Genomic DNA, 19,566 nt, shown 5'->3' on the forward strand with positions numbered 1-19,566 from the left:
CCCAGGGTCCTGGGATCGAGTCCCACATCGGGCTCCCTGCTCGGCGGGAAGCCTGCTTCTCCCTCTCCCACTCCCCCTGCTTGTGTTCCCTCTCTCGCTGTGTCTCTCTCTGTCAAATAAATAAAATCTTAAAAAAAAAAAAAGAAAGGAAGGGACAGGTGTCTGATGACCAGTACTAGTATGTGTTGGACATTTTGCGAAGCGCTTTTTGGAGGAGGTATTGAGGGAACCTCAGTTACACAGAATTGGGCTATCAGTCTTTGGTTCATAACACATTCTGATTATCGGCCCTCAGCTTTTATGTTTGTTTTAGTAATAATAACATGTGCCAAGGGCAGTAATACACACTGAGTGCTTTTCCACACCTTTAGTTCACTTCATCCTCACAACTACCCCCAAAACATGCAAGATTCAAATGGCAGGGGAGGTATTGAGTCAAGTTCTAGTTAAGTTCCATTTCCAGGAATGTTTCCATTATATCTCGGCTGTCCCCAGGGAGGCATTCCTGAATTTCTTATTTTATTACTTCTAGTAATATACGATAAATTTTCCATGTCCTGGGGCAGGATATTTTTTGAAATATTTTCTTGTTCTGACTACTCTTAAGTGCTGGCTTTCAACTTTCTCTGGCTCCATTTCCTGGCAGCTAGGACCTGGCCTCCTAGTGTGAAGGGCACCCTGGGGCTGGTAAACAAGGCACCTGGGTCACAAGGCCCTAATAGGTCAGAAGGTCACGTGCCAGTGAATGTCGGGGTGGAAGGGCCTTAGAGATACCAAAGCCAGAACAACAGAACCTTACCTCTGAGTCCTGAGTAATGGGGTGGGTTTGCTCTAGAATACTCGACAACTGAAATGGCATTCTGAGTGTGCATTGGTCTCCTGGGAAGTTTTCTGGACCACTCACTTCCTCAATTCTGGGCTGTGTTCCCAGATGCAGAAAAAAAGTTTGGTTAAGTAATTGGCTAAGCTAATATCGCTATTATGTGGTAGAGCTATGATTCGAATCCATTACACTCTGTCCATTCATGATGGTAATGCTTTGTTATTCATTTTCCATTGCCCCTGGGTCTTGGTTCAAGATTCTTCCCTTGGGGGCTCTGTGGTGTCCAGTGTCCGCTGTCTTTGAAAGTCTGCCAGCAAGGGTCTGTTTGGGGGTCTGACCAGTAAGGTCTTCTGGCATCCAGAACAAGTTTCCCCCATTCTAAAAGACCCTGTAGCTGGGAATGGCTCTGGTACCTCTCTCCTGGTGGTTGACTCACCTCCTTGTGTCTAGTTGCAGGAATGGCATATGGGGACTGGCCTCCCATGAGAGGCTCAGATCCAGTCTGCAGAGGTCTCTCTTCTGGCCATCTTGGACGCCGTTCAGATTGTGGAAATGATGGAGTCCCAGGACAGCCAACCTCAGAGCTAGGAGAGGTGGACAGAAACAGCTGAGAAGTCGCCCAACTGCGATAAGACGGCCGTGGAGTTCAAGAACCAGCTGGAGGGCAAGTGGGCCGTGCTGGGGACCCTGCTGCAGGAGTTCGGGCTGCTGCAGAGGCGGCTGGAGAAATGGGAACTTCTGGGTCCTGAGGCTGCCACTGGGCAGCAAGGGAGAGGCCCCCAAGGTACAGGAACTTGGTGGGGTGGAGAGGGCTTGCTTGGCTTCAGCAGGGTCCTCAGACTCATAGTGGAGGGGGTGCCATGTCTGCCAAAACTTGACCTCTTGGCTTTTTTTGTTTTTGAAGATCTTATTTATTTATTTGACAGAGAGACACAGGGAGAGAGGGAACACAAGCAGGGGGAGCGGGAGAGGGAGAAGCAGGCTTCCCGCTGAGCAGGGAGCCCAACATGGGGCTCGATCCCAGGACCCTGGGATCATGACCTGAGCCGAAGGCAGACGCTTAACCATCTGAGCCACCCAGGCGCCCCATTTTTTTTAAAGATTTATTTATTTGGGGCACCTGGGTGGCTCAGTCGTTTAAGCGTCTGCCTTCGGCTCAGGTCATGATATCAGGGTCCTGGGATCAAGTCCCGCATCGGGCTCCTGGCTCAGTGAGGAGCCTGCTTCTCTCTGTGCCTGCCACTCCCCCTGCTTGTGCGCGCGCTCTCTGTCTCTCTCTGACAAATACATAAATAAAATCTTTAAGAAAAAGATTTATTTATTTATTTCAGAGAGAAAGAACATGGGGGTAGGTGGGGCAAAGGGAGAGAGAATCTCCAAGCAGACTCTGTGATGCCTTCTGGTCTGGGGGCAGGGAGAGGAGACTGGAGCTGGTTTTAACTGTTCTCTGAAATGGCTGTGACTCACGTTGGTGTGGGGGTACCTATACTTCCAGGTGTCTCTGACGACAGAAGATGTGGCCATGTGACTCCGAGCAGGAGTGGAGCAGCCTGGAAGATGCAGAAGGAGCTCTGTAAGCACATGAAAGGGAACCGTGAGAGTCTGGTCTCCCTGGTAAGAGGCTGGCTCCTGGGGGCTTCGAGGCCCAGAGTCCTTGGCTTTATTCCTTTATTGAATCAAAAGAGCCTCTTGGATTTGAGAACAGAAAGCACTTTGAGATCCTTTGATCAGCTGTCTTCAAGCAGGTAGAAGGTATCCTTAATTCCCATGTTTAGGTTTAATGAAATGAAATGAAATACAGGGAGGTTAAATGACTTGTCCAAGGTCTCATGGAGACTGACTGAATTGGCAGCCGCTCCTCACTATATTGCTCTTACCGTGGTACCAGGGGCAACTCTTACGCACACATCTTCTCTCACCTGCCAGCCTGTTTATCTCTGGTGAGCTGAGGCCTCCCCTAATTTATATTTGCACTTCTAGGACTCACTGAGCTGTACTCTGCACACTGTGAGTTCTCCAGAAACTGCTGAACGAAGGATATATTGTAGGCATCTTCTTAAAGGTGCCCCAGGGCCATAAAAGGAGGTTGAGTCCTGGAACAGGAAGTTCTTCAGGCTGTGGATTAAGAGCCAGGGCGTGTGCACTTGCGTGTTTGTGTAAGACATGATTAAACAGATTTTGTAGCTGCCACACTCCTATTCCATTTCAGCTTGCACACCTGAGTTCTCCCACTGCTTTGAGGAGCTCAGCAGTCAGCTTTTTGTCCACCTTCCCCAGTTGGGAGGCTGAAGCCCAGAGCAAGGTGCCTTCCTTCCTTTTGCCTGGCCACCAATTTTTCTCTTGCAGAAGATGGTCCCGGTGTGCTGCGAGGCCACGGGGTGAGGGAGGATGCCAGGCTCCGGGGAAGCAGGGGGGCACGTGGAAGGGAGGGCCGCGGGAGCCCTGCGCTGCAGGATGCACAAACTGACAACCGACCTCCATGCGTGAAAAACTCCCTCTCCCGGGCCTCAGCTTCCCCATCTGTCAAATTAGGTGGCCGGACTAGGTGACTTTGGGTTCTTCCTGCCTTTCTTGGATTCCACTTTGTCCCCTGTGGGGGCAGCAGGATGGATGCCTTCCTCCTGGCCTGGTCACCCGCACTGCCTGCCTGGGGAGCACGGGGGGCTCTGCTTCACCCCAAACTCAGTGCTGTCCTCCACACATCTTGAAGGGGGGTGGATCCTACTCTAAACGCCTGGCAGGCACCCTTTCCCTTCAAGGCCTGCAGAGCCGAGCCCCATCACTGCCTTTAGGGCAGACCAGGCCCATTTCCTCCCTCGTAGACTGCGCCACCACCGGGCCCGAGCTCCAGACCCCAGTGGAGAGGGGAGGCAAGGCAGGCGGCAGGGCAGGGTGAGAGCCCCCAGAGCCTGTCCCCTCGAGATGAGTGCAGGCCCAGCCTTCCGCCTTCGCCTGGCAAGGGCATTCTGGTGTCAGGAGTCCCCCCATTTGGAGAAACAGAGACAGAGAAGGGGGCAGTGAGCTGCCGTTTGGGCCAGACCCAGTGCCCCGGCGCCCCCACCCCCACCCCGCCCGGCCCTGTGGAGAATTAGATGAATGATGAACAACAGTAGCTCAGGTGTCTTTCTCAGATCGTAGCAGTGTCTTCAACATGCAGTTTTCAAAGCCTTTTTTTTTTTTTTTTTTTTTTTAGGCGAGGAACCCTTTATTTGAATGGCAGCTGGAAACCTCTAACACAGGGCAAAGCAGGACCACTCTGGTTGAAGCAAGGGACACGTTCTCTCAGAACACACGTCCTGCCAAGACACCTGTTCCTTGTTTTCTAGACTCAGACATTTTATTTGGGGAGAAAGGCTTACTTTTGGAGCAAGTTCTTTGGGTGTGTGAATGCAGTCACATTGACCTCAGAGCTGAAAGAAGGTGGGTGTTGACCGGGTGCTGAGTGACGCACAGAAGACAACCAAGGGCAGGCCTAGTATAGGGGCCCCGGGCAGCAGGCTGAGGCAGCGAGCGGGAGGCTGTGTCACCGTGAGTGCTCGAAGGGCAGGAGCCCAGGCAGCTGTTGCAGGGTCCCTGTGGCCACCAGACTGGGCCCCTGCGGCAGGGGTGGCAGGACTGGGCTGTTCCTCGCCCAGGGCAGGCACCACAGTTCTGGGCCGACGTGCCCCCGGGCCAGAGGCCCCCAACCCCAGCTCAGCTTTGCTGGGAAGCTGGGGTTTCCTCCTGAATTGGGCTCAGGCGAGCACTGGGAGGTGGGGGAATGAGGTCCTTAGAGGACTTGGGGTCTGTCCTGTGGCCTGAGACATCCCTGCTGTTTTCACGGTTACTTTCTTGCCTTGCCCCCTCTCTGTAAGCTTTTCCAGACTCAGCAGGAGAGAGCTCTGTCCCCAGGACAGGCTTTACTCCAGGAGCTGTTTCTGCACCCTCTGCTGCAAACACAGAGGCCCCAGAGACGCTTTATTTACCGGATGCTTCCACAGGCAGGCTCCTCCTCCTGGGGTCCTAGGGAAAGTGTAGATGTGGGTTCTCCTTCAGTAGGTCTGGGTGGGGTCTGGGTTTCAATCTGGATGTTCCCCTGGTGTTCCTCAGGGGACCCTGGGCAGGTCCACGTTTGAGAACCAAGGTTGGCAATGTCTCTGAACAGAGACTAACCAGCCTCTACCCTCTGAAAGGGTTTGCATTTTGACTCTGCAAGTATATTCTTACAAGAGTACATTTGCGCCATGAAATGTAGAAGGTGTAGATGAAGCTGAAGGCTTCTCTCTGTAGGCCACCCTCCCGAGGGTCCCCACGTTGTCACTGTGGCATGTGACATTTCAGGCTCCTCTCATGCATTTTCATACACATGGGAACTGGAAGAATACAGGGTTGCAAGGACATGAATGCCATAGTGCACGTTATCATCCTGCAGCTTGTTGTTTGCACCTGACAATAAGTCTTAAGAACCTTTAGGTAAAGGTTCAGCACATTTTGACCCACTTCCCTCTCCGGGAGCCTGGGCTGACTACAGGATAGGAACTTGGTGTCCAGGACCCGGGTTCATCATGGAGCCAGCCTGGTGTGTGGGAACCGGGCACAGGGGGCTGGGCAGGCTGTCTCCCCAGCATGACCATGATACAGGTGCCTCCAGGCACTGCAGAAAGGGACACGCTGAGCCCTCATCATCCTAGGGACAGAATCTGGCTCAGTGCTGCACAATGTGGGTAGCCGTTAGATATTAGTGGCCTGGAATATTCTCCATTTGTTCATTGATTTAACAAGAATCGTGCCTACCCTGATGGCTGAGGCAGGAAGGAGGAGCAGTGATCATTCCCTATTCTTAAGAGGGCTCTTAGAGATTGGTGCCTTTGGGGAGGTCACTTAGCCCTTGAAGGACATTGACTCATGTTCCCTATGTTACGTAGGATATGTGATTGGCTGCCAGAACAGGGACTGAGAAAACACAAAACGAAGTAATGAGGGCACCGGGGTAGCTCAGTCAGTTAAGCGTCTGCCTTCGGCTCAGGTCATGATCCTGTGGTCCTGGGATCGAGCCCCGCATTGGGCTCCCTGCTCAGCGGGAAGCCTGCTTCTCCCTCTCCCTCTGCCCCTCCCCCTGCTTGTGCTCTCTTTCTCTCTCTTCTCTGTCAAATAAACAAATAAAATCTTAAAAAAACAAACAAACAAAATGAAGTAATGAACTAGTAGCTTCAACATGATAGTGGTGAGTGCTTGCTCTCCCCTGACAGGCTCTTGGTGGCACAGACCCAGGCTCCTTCCAGCTTGTTGCTCTACCCTTCCCAGGATGGGGCCTTGTCGCCATGGTTCTAGACGGCTTGCTACCGTCCGGAGTCTGTCAGAGCGAGGCAAGGAGGGGCGCGGTGCTCTTTCCCTTTAAGGACAGCACGTGTGTTTACTTCTTATTTAATTAACGCATATTTAGTACTTATGTTTTTTTTATCAGTATTGACCCACTGAAGCCTCATTACAACCTTTTGTTTACTCCTGTTACGGATCAAGAGACCAAGGCGCAGAGCGGCTGAATAAATTGTCCCATTTAACGCAGCCCTAGGAGGCAGAGCCTCTCACCCCGTTGAAGAGAACCAGCCACACAACCACATCTGCTCGCAGGGGAGGCCTGGAAACGTGGTCCTGTTTAGGTGGTCGCATGTTCAGCAAAAAGCCCCAAATGTTCTGTGACTTGAAGGCAGTCCGTGGTGCTGGAGGACAGCCTGACAGCCTCTGTCCTCGCTCACGGCCTGTCACCTGTGGGCCGAGCTCCCCGGCTCTCCGACAACCTGCCAGGGCTCTTCCCACCGCGACACCCGTCTCTGACCTCAGAAATCCCTCGCACAGGCGCATCTGGGAGACGTTGCGGGTTCGGTTCCGACCCCCGCGGGGAAGTTAAGAGTGCCAGAAAGCGGGTCCCAGGAATGTTCTGGTTCCCAGTGCGGGGGTTACGAGCGCGCTGCTGTGGTCTGCGGGCTGGGCGGCAGCCTTGCGTCCGCCACGACCACGAGCAGGCCCGCACTGGAAGAGCCCTCCCTGCGGACGGGCCCCCCGCCCCCGGAGCTCTCAGCGGGGCCGTCTTCCTGCCGCTGGAGGGTGGGGGCGGCGCTGGCGGCCGCTGAGCCCCCCGGGTGCCGGGCGCGGGGTCCCCGGACAACCGTGCAGGTCCCCGCACCGACGGCTCGCCCGGCAGCGCGCTTTCTCGGCGGCGGGCGCGTCTCCCCCCCAGGACCGCTGCCTTCGGAATGGGAGTCGGCCCTCTCGGGCCCCGCCGCCGCCGCCGCATCACCTGAGCTTCTGTCACGCGCCGGATCCTTTGTCCCCCCGGCAGGGGACTCGGGAACCCCCGTGCTTGGCTCGTCCCGGAGCAGCACCTGCTCGGCCGGTCCCGTGTGCTCCCGAGCTTGCGGCACGTCGGTCCCCGCTTCAGGCCGCGCTCCTCGTTCTGTCTCCTGCTGTTTCCACTTCCTCCACGGACATCCTGAACCTTCAATTTATAAAAAACAAACAAACAAACAATCTGGGAATCACAATAAAGCAAAGTGCAATAAAATGAGATGTGCCTGTAGAGAAAATTAAAAAATATGATGAATACAGGCTCTCCCAGAGTCCGGAGCTTCTAGCAGCCTTGGTCCCCACCGCCCGAGCCCTCTGGGACCCCGTGAGAACAGCCAAGAAAGCCCAGCACAGTGGCGAAGCATGGCATCTGTGTTGGGTAGGAGGGTGAAAGGCGGGGAAGAGCTGAGCAGCTGCGGGGAAAGGGAAGAAGGGCAGAGGGCGGTGTGCACATGTGCTGGAGGGGAAGTTAGAGATCACCCTGAGGATGGGACACTTGTGGACGTGGGGCAGTTTCTTTTTTATTTATTTATTTATTATTTATTTATTTATTTAAATTTAAAAAAAAATTTATTGTTATGTTAATCCCCATACATTACATCATTAGTTTTAGATATAGTGTTCCATGATTCATTGTTTGTGCATAACACCCAGTGCTCCATGCAGAACGTGCCCTCCTCAATACCCATCACCAGGCTAACCCATCCTCCCACCCAGTGGGGCAGTTTCTAATGATAACCAGGTCCCAGCGGTGCGCTCTGGCCAAAGAGGAGTCGAGGTCAAGGCACTGAGGGACCAGGGACGGGGGAGGCTCATCAGCATGGACGCAGAGATCTCCAGGCACAGGCAGAGCACGGAGGAGCAGAGGCCTAAGCCGGCAGGGCTGGTGGGGAAGCATCCTGGAGGCCGCCACAGCTGCGGCCATGAGGTTGCACAAGGGGGTGCTCCCCCGTGTTTAAAGACAGCGGGACGGCCAGAAGGAAAACCCCAGGTGGCGGTCGTGTCCTGGGAGTGAGAGGGATGTGCAGACTGACACGTAGCTTGACACGCAGTCAGAGGAGAGGGCTGTTGGTGGTAGCTGCTCAGAGCACTCCCAAGAGACTCAGGGAGATGGGAAGGAGGGAGAGGGGACTGGATCACAGCACGGCCACTGACTCCAGGGGCTTGGATGAATCAGTTGTGCATTCTTCAGTTTCGCCGGACAAGAAGACGAGTGGTCCAGGAGCAGCGAACACCCCTCCCAAGTGTGAAAGCGAATGATCTCTGCCGGGGGAGAGCGAGGGGGTGCCGCCCCCGGAGGGCTGATGGAGGCCACAGAGCTTTGGGAAGGGAGCGTAAGGTGGGACAGGGATGAAACAGACGGTGTGTCCGAGCTGGGGCCCGGAATCTCGCACCCCTCAGCCACTAGTTCGTTAAAATACTGTCACCACTCCAGGCAACCTGTGACCTGCTGTCTGTGTTTGCAGACCAGGTTTCATTTTCTAGAATTATATATAAATGGAATCAGAGCATATGTACTCCCCCCCCCCCTTTTTTTTTGTTTGTTTGTTTTTGGTCTGGCTTCATTTACTCAAGATAATTATTTGAGATCTGCCCCTACGGTTCTGAGTATTAATAGCTCCTTCGTTTTTATCCATAAGAAGTATTCCATCCGAGGCCCACACCGCCCTTTATCCTTGCACCTGTTGATAAATGCTTGAGTTGGTCTCAGTTTTTGCCTTTAGAAATAAAGTTGCTGCGAACCTTCATGCACTAGCGCATGACTGAGCGCCTTCATTTCTCTCCGGGAAGTCCTTGGGAGTATAATATCTCGGTCGTATGGAAGGTGTACGCCTCGCCTTCTAAGGAGCTGCCAAACGATTCCCCAGGGTGGCCGCGGCCGCTCCACACCCTGCCCAACACTGCTCACCATCCGTCTTGCGGACTTACGTTCTGGCACAATGTAGTCTCTCATCGTGGTTTTAATGTTTATTTCCCTCATCACTGCCGATGTCGAGGGTATTTTTATGTGCTTGTTGCCATCGTATGTTTTCTTTGGTGAAGTATCTTCTCGGATCCTCTGTCCACTTTTTCATTTGGCTTGTTCGTTTTCTTAGGGTTGAGTTTTGAAGGTTCTGTTGGTGCAATCCTGTATCAGATAAGTGGCTTGCAAATACTTCCTCTCCGTCTGTGACTTGCCTTTTCCTTGTCCTAACAGTGTCTTTCAAAGAGCACAGGGTCTTAATTTTGATGAAGTCCAGTTTATCGGGTGAGCTTTTGGTGTCACATTTAAGAAATTTTCGCCTAACTCGAAGTCACGCCACCAGCTCTCAATCTCAGAAGGAAACCGATTTTCTTTAATGTTGGCAATACGACACATCAGTAAAAACTTTATGAAATTTTCTATGTAAAAGCCCAAATATTTCTGGTTTTCGGTACGACAGTGAGGAAGTTGTCAGCCCTTCCCCGACACGATGCAGCAGGAGCAGTGCCCCTTGAACACCGTGTGTAACAAACGGGTCAGGGAGCCCCTCGTCCTGTCCTCTCTCCCCGCTGCTGCTGTGACCCCGTTCTGCCAGAATTCACTTCATCACGTTGACCTCACGGCACATTTCTTGCTTTCCTGAGAAATGTAACATTCTGGCTATTTTTGCTTATGGTTTCTCTCTTAGCGACCACGGTTAATGAGAACAGTGTCGGGGAACCGTCCCTTCCCAGCGCCGGGCCTCAGCAGTCCTGCCTCTCCCACACACTGTCCTCCTAGAGTCTTCTCTCCTGTCTCCCTTTCTGGCCACCTCCCACGGGGCCAAGCCCAGCAAGACGCTTCTCTCCCCCGCACCCCTGTCCTGCCAGCCCCGAGGCCCACACCCTCGGCGGCTTCAGCGTCTCAGGCCTGTTTCCAAGCCTGGCTGCTCAAACAAGTCTCCTTCCCAGAGGGGACTGGAGTGGTGGACTGGCGGCATGGGTGTGGGAGAGGAGCCTGAGGGCCGGGAGCCCGTGTGGAGCAGGGCCAGACAGCAGCCTCACACCAGCTTTCTGTCAGGGGAAGGAGCCCGCGAGGCCGGGCTCACCTGGGTTCACACAAGCTCTCCGCCGAGGCCGGGGGCAGGGACCAGTCAGGGGCCAGGTCCTGCTCGCTGGTTGCCACCTCGTTGCCCTCCAGTCAGTCGGAACTAAAAATATCACCCCCTTGGGTCAGTGGACCAGTGGACCCACTGGAAGGAGCCTGTGGTCAATTTTGGTGTGTCCCGGCGGCCTGGAGAAAGGAGGAGAGCTCAAAAAGTGTGAAATCACTTCAGGTGCAAGGTGACTTGGCGCAGCAGCCCAGGCTCTAGGGCCTTCGTCAGTATTTCTGAACAAAAGAGCTACTTCCCTAGAGTCCTGTGAGCGCATAGACTATAGGGAAGGCTGCTTCTAGGGGACAAGGGAGGGGGCGGGGAGGGCACTGGGAAGGGTTGATACGGTCTCAGACCCTCTTTTGGCTTCTCCATCACTGGGTGGGGCTGAGGTGGGAGGAGCTTCCTTGGGCTGTGTCCCCCACCAGTGCAGCCCCTCGCCGGGCCACCTCCTCACTCCCCGCTGCTCACAGCACACAGAGCTGCCTACATCTGCTGGGGAGTCCTGGAAGCCACCGTTTTCCACGCCTGGGGCTCACAAGCAAGCTATCACAGTGTTCCACCCCTCCTCAGCTGGGTTTTCTCCTTGAGCAGGAATCTGGAACTGGTCCACCTGATTCCTCCACAGTATTCAGCAGGTTAAGTGGATGAGCACATGGTGGAAAGGGAGAAAGGGGGTCCTGTGTCTCCGGGTGTGGTGCCAGGACCAGGTTCTTGTCCCAGACCTGCTCCTCCATCCGTGCAGAGACCTCTCTCCTCAGCACCGCAGTGCAGGGAGCGGGGAGAGGACCGAGGCTCTACTCGGATGGGAAAGCCAATGACTGCCCACCACGGCAAAGACGGAACAGGGGTGGCAGAGGTAAGTGAGCCAGAGGGCGAGGAAGAGGAAATGGAAGGAGAGGGAGGGATGAGCCGGGCCTGTAGAAGCTGGTTAGTAGGTGTTTATATGTGGATGAATGAGTGAGTGATGACTGGGAGAGCGGGGCTGTCGTGGGGCAGGCTGCCTGCTTCCAGGAACTGGTCTGTAGCAGTCCAGAAACAAGGCAACTGCGCAGTTCAGGGGGTGCAATTAAGGTTTAAAGGCAGGCTTGGGGGTATAGCTCAGGGGTAGAGCATTTGACTGCAGATCAAGAGGTCCCCGGTTCAAATCCGGGTGCCCCCTTGCTAAAGTCACTTTTGGCTGTGAAGTAGTAAATAAGAAGGAGGCAAATAATTCTGATGCTCTGTGCCTGGGTCCTGTTCTGTCCTCATCTCTAGGAGTGGACAACAGGGAGGGTGGTTGTGAGGGTTCCTTGAGGTCAAGCCTGTCATGCTGTGTCACAGGCTTTCCCCAGCACCAATGTCTGGGAGGACCCTCATTGCCTTAGTAGGAATCCAGACTTCCAAAATGTTTCCTGGCTTGATGAACACACCTTCCTTGTGATCTCAGTCTCAAACCTCACTGATCTCCAGACACACTTGACCCACTTTTTAAAAACATTTTGGTTCTTATTCCTCCCCTGGCCTTATTCTTGCTTGGCCTCCCTAGCTTCTTCGTTTTATCAGGGTCCTGCTTGTCCATTTCCTCCAGGAAGCCCCTCCTGACTTCCTAGCAGCATAGCTTCTTACTCCCTGTTCTCACAGCTCTCTGCTTGGACTTCTGCCACTCTGTGGAAATACTTTGGTTCATGGGTTTGTCTCCTGCTTGGACTAAAACTCTTTGAGGAACAGGGATAATGTTTTATTAGTCTGTGTCCTCAACATGGATGACGGAGCCTGGTGCCTATCATGCTCCAAGAGGGTTTGTTGAGTGAATAAATGAATGAGTGAAACAATGAGCACCCTCCTGGGACTTGGAGTATGGAGGAGGCTCTCCCTGGGCTGAGCGTGAGGTTCACTTAAGGCCCAGAAGCAACCACTGTTGTTCTGATGACTATGTGCCAGCCTCGGCAGAAAGACTAGTACAGACTTGAATGATCTTTCCAGGTGTGAAGGTTGATGCCATTGCTACTGCTTGGGGAAGAGAGCAAGAGAGAGGGGGACTAGTTAAGGTTGAGAGGGGAAGACAGGAAAGTGGACTACAGTGGAGGAGACTTGCCACCTCCTGGGACATGCAGAAAAAACCCAGCAAATTATAGACACAGAGGTCCTGAGTGCAATGCGTGGGTGAAAAGGTGATAATGAGAAGCAATAAACAGGAGGGGGTATAGCTCAGGGGTAGAGCATTTGACTGCAGATCAAGGGGCCCTTGCTTCCAATCCAGGTGCCCCCTTTCTTACTTTTTAAATTACTGAAGCGGGTGCTGGCATTTCTGCCTCTTCTCCCCACATAGAACCATTAAACGAATGCTCTTTGTCTTGGGATAAAAATTCAGGATCTGCACCAGGACCAGCTCCCAGAATCTTACCCTAAGCATCATCCAGACAATAGCTACTGGGGTCACATTTCACCGAAGAGGCTGATGAAGTTGGCTCAGTCCCCTCCTACCTACCTGGAGACTCTTGCCCTTCATGGCCTGTGGGGAGACTTCACTTCCTTTCTCTTAATGTCTCATTTTCTCAACCTTGTTATAATCTCCAGAGAGAAGACTATCTCTTCGTTCTTACTGCTACCGCTTGTGAAGTGTGGATATACATCTTCCTACTTCCCAGAAGTGACTGTGAGAGTTAGCATATCAAAAGCAGAGCGTCTGTCCTCCCCCTGGGAATCTCTCAGAGAGGCTGCCTCCACCACACACTTAGACCACTTGATTCTCCCTTCTCCCTCTTTTGTCTCTTACCACTCTTTCTTTTTTAACCTGCATCAGTATTTCCTTGGTGAGAATGCCTAGAAGTAGACCCTAATTTATATAATAATTTTTAGAAATTTAGTCAAAAGATTTAAAACATATAATGGTATAAAGAATCCTGCAGAGGAATTTCCATGTTCCTTAATGAAGAAGATAATTTGAACCAATCTTTCCTATGAGGACAAATAAAAAAGCTGGGAAAATATTACAAACATCTCATCAAAAGCCTCAGAGGGCCAACTAGTTAGATAGGAAATACAAAGTGGAGATTCAGAACAAATGGGAAACAGAAAGATAAAGCTCCACATGAGAGGCTGCTTTGGCCTTGACCATGGTTTTCAGTCCAAGAGAGGCAGCGGAGAGGCTAAGTGAATTTCTGGAAGTCTCTCAGGACCAGGGGGATAGAAGTCAGAATTCTGGGCCCGCCTAGAATAGGGACATGGGTAAAACCAACTCTGGCTTTGGGCTAGGACCCTGAGGAGGAAGGGTGAACTGAACAAAAACAGTCCCTGAAAGAATTTGGGGCTGGTCTTTGTGACATCTGGATGGCCCAGAAAACTCAAGCCTTGAAATTATATTAAGATATCCTGACTGCTAGAGCCACTCAGATACCCGGAAAAAGCAAATGAAGGATACTATCATCTCCACCTGGCTTCAGATTAGTTCTACAAATACATTTTTTAATACAGTGTTCAATATGTAGTCAAGAATAACTATGTACACAATGAGGCAAAAACCACCAATGAAAATCAATAGAAACAACAGACCACAGAACTAAACACAGGGACTTTTTGTATTAGAACTGCCAGAAACACACTGTAAAAAAAAACAATGCTTGCTGTTTTTAAGAAGATAAAAGACAAGCTTGAAAATTTCAGTAGGAAGCTGGAAAGCATAAGAAATAACTAAGAAGATGTGAAAAGAGAACAAAGAAATTTTGTATCTAAAAATCAATAACTAAATTAAAAATTCAATAGGTATGTCCATGTTATAGTCAGTGAATGATTTCAGCCAAAGAGAAAATCGGTGAATTAGAACATTGGGATGAAAAAACATCCATTATAAAGCATGCAGACAAAAGCCCAGCAAACACAGAATAGAGAGTAACAAATCTAGAGGATACAGTAGGAAGGTCTAGTGTACATTTAAATGGACTCCTGGAAGAGAAAATGAGAGAATGAAGTAGAGGCAATATTTGAGGAGACAAAGGCTAAGACTATTTTGCAACTTAGGAAAGACATTAATGCTGACATTCAAGAACCCCAGTGAATCTCAAACATAAGAAACAAAATTAAATCCATACCCAGAGTTACTGTAGTAAAACTGCAGAAAATCACAGACAAGAAACTCCAAAGCATCATAAAAAGAAGACACATTATTTTCAATGAGGTCCAATGAGATTCACAACTGAGTTTTCTAGAGTAACAATGAAAACCAGAAGGCAGTGGAATTGCATTTACTGAAATACTGTTAACGTAAAATTCTGTACTCAGGTAAAATATCCTTCAGGAGTGAAGGTAAAATAAAGACAATTTCAGACAAATAAAAACTGAAATAACTCATCCATAGCATGCATGCACTCAAGGAAATTCTAAAAGGTATATTCTAAGCAGCAGGGAAATGATTTGGATGGAAGGACAGATGTAGTAAGGAAGACAGAGGCCAAGAAATAGTAAATATCTGAATAAATTTAAGTGAACATTGTATAAAAAATAACAATAATGAGGTTAACACAACTTATGGAATAATGTAAAAGACAAAAACTGCATATAAGTTGGGAGGAAAGTAAGTGCAGTTGAAAGTATTCTAAAGGGAGTCTGGGTGGCTCAGTCTCTAAGCATCTGCCTTCGGCTCAGGTCATGGTCCCAGGGTCCTGGGATTGAGCCCCGCATCGGGCTCCCTGCTCAGCGGGAAGCCTGCTTCTCCCTCCCCCACCCCCCTGCTTGTGTTCCCTCTCTCGCTGTGTCTCTCTCTGTCAAATAAATAATTTTAAAAAAAGTATTCTAAGATGCTGGGGCACCTGGGTGGCTCAGTTGGTTAAGTGGCTGCTTTTGGCTCGGGTCGTGATCCCAGGGTCTTGGGATTGAACCCCACATTGGGCTCCTTGCTCAGTGGGGAGCCTGCTTCTTCCTCTGCCTGCCGCTCCCCCTGCTTGTGCTTGCTCTTCCCCGCCCCGTGTCAAATAAATAAATAAAATCTTAAAAAAATTGTAAACAAAACAAATTTTTTAAAGTATTCTAAGATGTTTGTATTACCTGTGCAGAAGATAAATCCACTGGTTAACCACAGACTTTGAGAAATAACTATGCATATGGAGTTTGTAGCATAATCACTAAAATAGAAGAAATAGCATTTATATTTTTCAAACCAGTAGGGAAAAATAATAGCATTATAAAAATCTCAGTCAAAAAAAAAAAAGGGGAGAAAGAGAGAAAAACATAAATAAGCACTATAAATTGAAAGCATAAAATGAGGTAGACTTGAATACAAATACATCAGCAATTACACTAAAAGTAAATAAATTAAATGACCCAGTTTAAAAGACAGAGATTATCATACTGGGGTTAAAACCAACCAACTATATTCTATTTACAAAAGACATCATCTAAAATTTGGGATACAGAAAGATTGAAAAGTAAAAGGATGAAAAAATAAATGACTGGCAACACATTAACAAAAAGAAAGCAGGTGTAGCTTACTATCAGACAAAATAGTCTTTAAAACATGAAATATTACTAGAGATAAAAAGATAAATTATTAATAACCAAAGGCTGAATTTAACAGGAAGATGTAAAAATTCCTGATTTTTATGCTTCTAGTAATATAGCTTCAAAATATGCAAGGCAAAAACTTGACAGAATAACAAAGAGAAATAAACATACCTAGAATTAGAGTGGAAAATTTTTATAAACCTTTCTCATTAATTAACAGAAGGGACAAAAACATTATGAATAAATAAAAATTTTTAGTTTCTTTCCCCTCTAGGTTTATTGAGATACAATTGACAAATAGAATTGTAATATATTTAAAGTGTACAATGTATGATATGATTTACATATACATTGTGAAATGATTACCAAAATCAAGTCAATTAACACACCCATACTTACTTGGCAGGGGAGATACCATGATCATGAAGGTGGTTTTCCAGGGTGAGGCTCATTCATTGCAATCCGGATGTGCTGACCCCTGTGATTTCCCCAAATGTGGGAAACTCGACTGCATAATTTGTGGTAGAGGGGACTGAAAAAAAAAGTTAACATACCATCACCCCACGTAGTTACTTGTGTGTGTGTGTGTGTGTGTGTGTGTGTGTGTATGCTTAAGATCTACTCTCATAGCAACTTTCAAGTTTACAATACAGTATTATTAACTATAGTGTCCACGATGTACATTAGATCTCTGGAACTTATTCACCTTATAACTGAGTTTCTACCCTTTGACCAACATCCCCCCATTTCTCCCACCCCTCAGCCCCTGGCAATGACCAATCCACTCTCTGTTTCTGGGTTTGACTTAAAAAAAATTTTTTTCACATATAAGTGATACCATACGGTATTTACCTTGTTTGGGGGGGGTGGTTCCTGGCTTATTTTGCTTAATACAATGCCCACCAGTTTCATCCATGTTGTTACTGATGGCAGGACTTCCTTCTTTCTAATGGCTGAATAATATTCCACTGTGTGTGTGTGTATGTGTGACATTTTCTTCATCTATTCATCCATTGATGGACATTAAATCAGCATTTAGAGAAATACTTGTAGCTTTGAGCAATATGCTGGAAAAGAAGAATAGAAATAAACTAAAAATCCATCTCAAGAAGTTAGAAAAACTGGATAAAAGAACACTATGAGAGAAGAAAGAAAAGAGCAGAAATTAATGAAATAGAAAACAAGCACACAGTAGACAGGATTAACAAAGCCAAAAGTTGGTTTTTGAAAAGAAAAGATTGACTAACCTTTCGTGAAACTGATAAGAAAAATAAACAGAAACAAATAAACCTATATCAGAAATTAAAAAGCAAAACTGCAGATTCTTTAGACTTTAAAATAATGATTATTTAACATTATGAAAAACAATATACAAAAAATTAAAAAATCTAACAAACATGAACAAAGAACTTAAACTGTGTGGCAGGCATGATTTTATGTACTTTAAAAATGTTAATTTTTATTTTATTAATGTTAATTTAATTTTCATTACATCTCCACAAATGAGGCATTATCACTGTGCTCATTTCTATAATCATGCCCTTTTTATATATGGCAAAACTGAGGCTAAGGTAGTTAATCGATTTCACTAAGTCCACTCAGAGCCCAGAATTTGAACCCACATATTATGTGTTAAGCGTCCAAAGACTTTGCTACCATGCTATGCTGAAATTGAGCAAGAACTTAAAAAATACTACAACTTAATAAAGCTGACACACACAAAAAATAGAAAAGCTGAATAGTCCTCTAAGTTTTAAGTAGTTACTTTATTCAAACTGTTATTTGAAACTTTTTCACAAAAATTTCAGGTAAGATGGTTTTACTGGTGAGTTTTGTCTCATCCTTAAATAAACAGTAACTATTTTTACATAAAAATCTAAGAATAGAAAAGATATATACATTCTATAACTCCTTTTACGAGATTAGCGCAATCTTGATACCAAAACCCAACAAGGACAGTATAAAGAATGCATAGGCCAATCTCACTCATAAACATAGGTACAAAAAATTAAATTATTATCTAACAGAATTGACAAATATATATGTATATATCTGAGATATAGGATAGGGCTTCATGACTAAGTTGGATTTATATCTGGAATCCAAAGTATGTTTAATTTTACAAAAAGCAATAAGTGTAATTCACCATGTAAATAGACTAAAAGAGGAAAAATCATATGATTATCTCAATAGATGCAAAAAGGGGGTTTGATAAAATTTCACATCCATGATAAATTTTTTTTTTGCACACTAGAAATTGAAGAAAAATTCCTTAATTTGATAAAGATCACTTAGAAAAAGTATAGTTCACGATATGTACTTAATGGTAAAATGTTGAGAGCTTTTCATTTGAAATCAGAATGAGTCAAGATATTTACTATTAACACCCTTATTCAACATTACACTTGAGGTCCTAATCGGTACAATAAGGTAAGAAAAAAAAATCTTAAGGCCTGGAACAAGGGAAATAAACTTGCAAATTACTTAGACGGTATGAGCATATACATAAGAAATTGAAAAGAATCAACAAAGAAATTATTAGAATTAATGAGTGTTTAGCAAGACTACCAGCATATACCCTGCATTCTTTTATCCCCTTTTGCCTGGCAAAATCACAACTTTTGAAATGATACACTAGAAATTTCTGCTTTCAAATCTTAAAGTTCTAATGTTAATCAATAGTTTTATCCTCCTCACAAATTACATAAAGATACTTTAACTCTTATCACTCTGTTCCTTGTATGTTATTGTTAACCAGTATTTTAGTTTTATCTTTTTTTTTTTTTTTAAGATTTTATTTATTTGACAGAGAGAGACACAGCGAGAGAGGGAACACAAGCAGGGGGAGTGGGAGAGGGAGAAGCAGGCTTCCCACGGAGCAGAGAGCCCCATGCGGGGCTTGATCCCAGGACCCTGGGATCATAACCTGAGCCGAAGGCAGACGCTTAACGACTGAGCCACCCAGTCACCCCAGTTTTATCTTTTTAAAAAAACTTTATAAATTATACATTAGCATTGTGTTATATGGTCAATGATTTTTTTAGATTTATTTACATATCTTATATTTTCTTTTTTCAACATTCCTTTTTTTGTCTCAGATCTCCCATTTTGGGATCACTTCTCTTTTCTCTAAAGTATATATTTAAAATTTGCTTTAGTGAGGGTCTGTTGGCAGTAAACTCTCTCAGCTTTTGTCTGTTCTTGAAGAATAGTTTGGCTGGGAATAGAATTCAAAGCTGACTGTGATTTCCTCTCAACATATGGAATGTGTTATTGTACTGCTTTCTGGCTTCCTTTGCAACTGTTGGTAAGTCATACAGCAGTTGAAATATTGTCCTTTTATAGATGATCTCAGATTTCCTTCTGGCTACCTTCAAAGGACAGAGTCCTCACCCTCGGCCAGGAGACCAAGTACACACTGGTGAGTGCAGGGACCAGGTGAGGGGAGTGTGGGGAGATCAGAGGAGGGGACAAACACACCACCTGAGCAGAGCTGCCGGCTTGGGTGTGATCTCTGCTTCTTCACCCTTTGCAAGAAAACTCAGAACCCAGATTCAGCAAGAGGAGAGGAAATTGGAACTTCCTTACCGCCACCACCACCACCACCACCACCACCACCACCACCACCACCACCGCTAGTGGCTAAAATGCCAGGGGGCACCCAGATTTGAACCGGGGACCTCTTGATCTGTAGTCAAATGCTCTACCCCTGAGCTATACCCCCTGCTATACCAGGGAGATCCAATTAATACCCTTTCCCTGCGCAGCCACACCCAGAACTCCCGCCCCGGATGGCCCCTTCAGCACGGAGGCTGAGTTGCAGGACCTGCTTTACTGCTAACTCAT

The 19,566-nt window shown here is 47.6% G+C and overlaps 3 non-coding genes and 1 pseudogene across 3 annotated transcripts; 3 read left to right on the top strand and 1 right to left on the bottom strand.

Moving 5' to 3' along the window:
* The first annotated feature begins 11,332 nt into the window (after positions 1-11,332).
* On the top strand, positions 11,333-11,404 carry TRNAC-GCA (transfer RNA cysteine (anticodon GCA)). Its single transcript has one exon. It is a non-coding gene; the product is annotated as a tRNA-Cys (tRNA).
* Positions 11,405-12,421: 1,017 nt separating this feature from the next.
* On the top strand, positions 12,422-12,493 carry TRNAC-GCA (transfer RNA cysteine (anticodon GCA)). Its single transcript has one exon. It is a non-coding gene; the product is annotated as a tRNA-Cys (tRNA).
* A 3,618-nt stretch (positions 12,494-16,111) lies between these two features.
* On the top strand, positions 16,112-16,285 carry LOC118554804 (U1 spliceosomal RNA; annotated as a pseudogene).
* A 3,087-nt stretch (positions 16,286-19,372) lies between these two features.
* On the bottom strand, positions 19,373-19,444 carry TRNAC-ACA (transfer RNA cysteine (anticodon ACA)). Its single transcript has one exon. It is a non-coding gene; the product is annotated as a tRNA-Cys (tRNA).
* Between the last annotated feature and the right edge of the window lie 122 nt (positions 19,445-19,566).

Source organism: Halichoerus grypus, chromosome 12 (genome assembly GCF_964656455.1).
Source record: "Halichoerus grypus chromosome 12, mHalGry1.hap1.1, whole genome shotgun sequence".
NCBI classification, from domain to species: Eukaryota; Metazoa; Chordata; class Mammalia; order Carnivora; family Phocidae; genus Halichoerus; species Halichoerus grypus.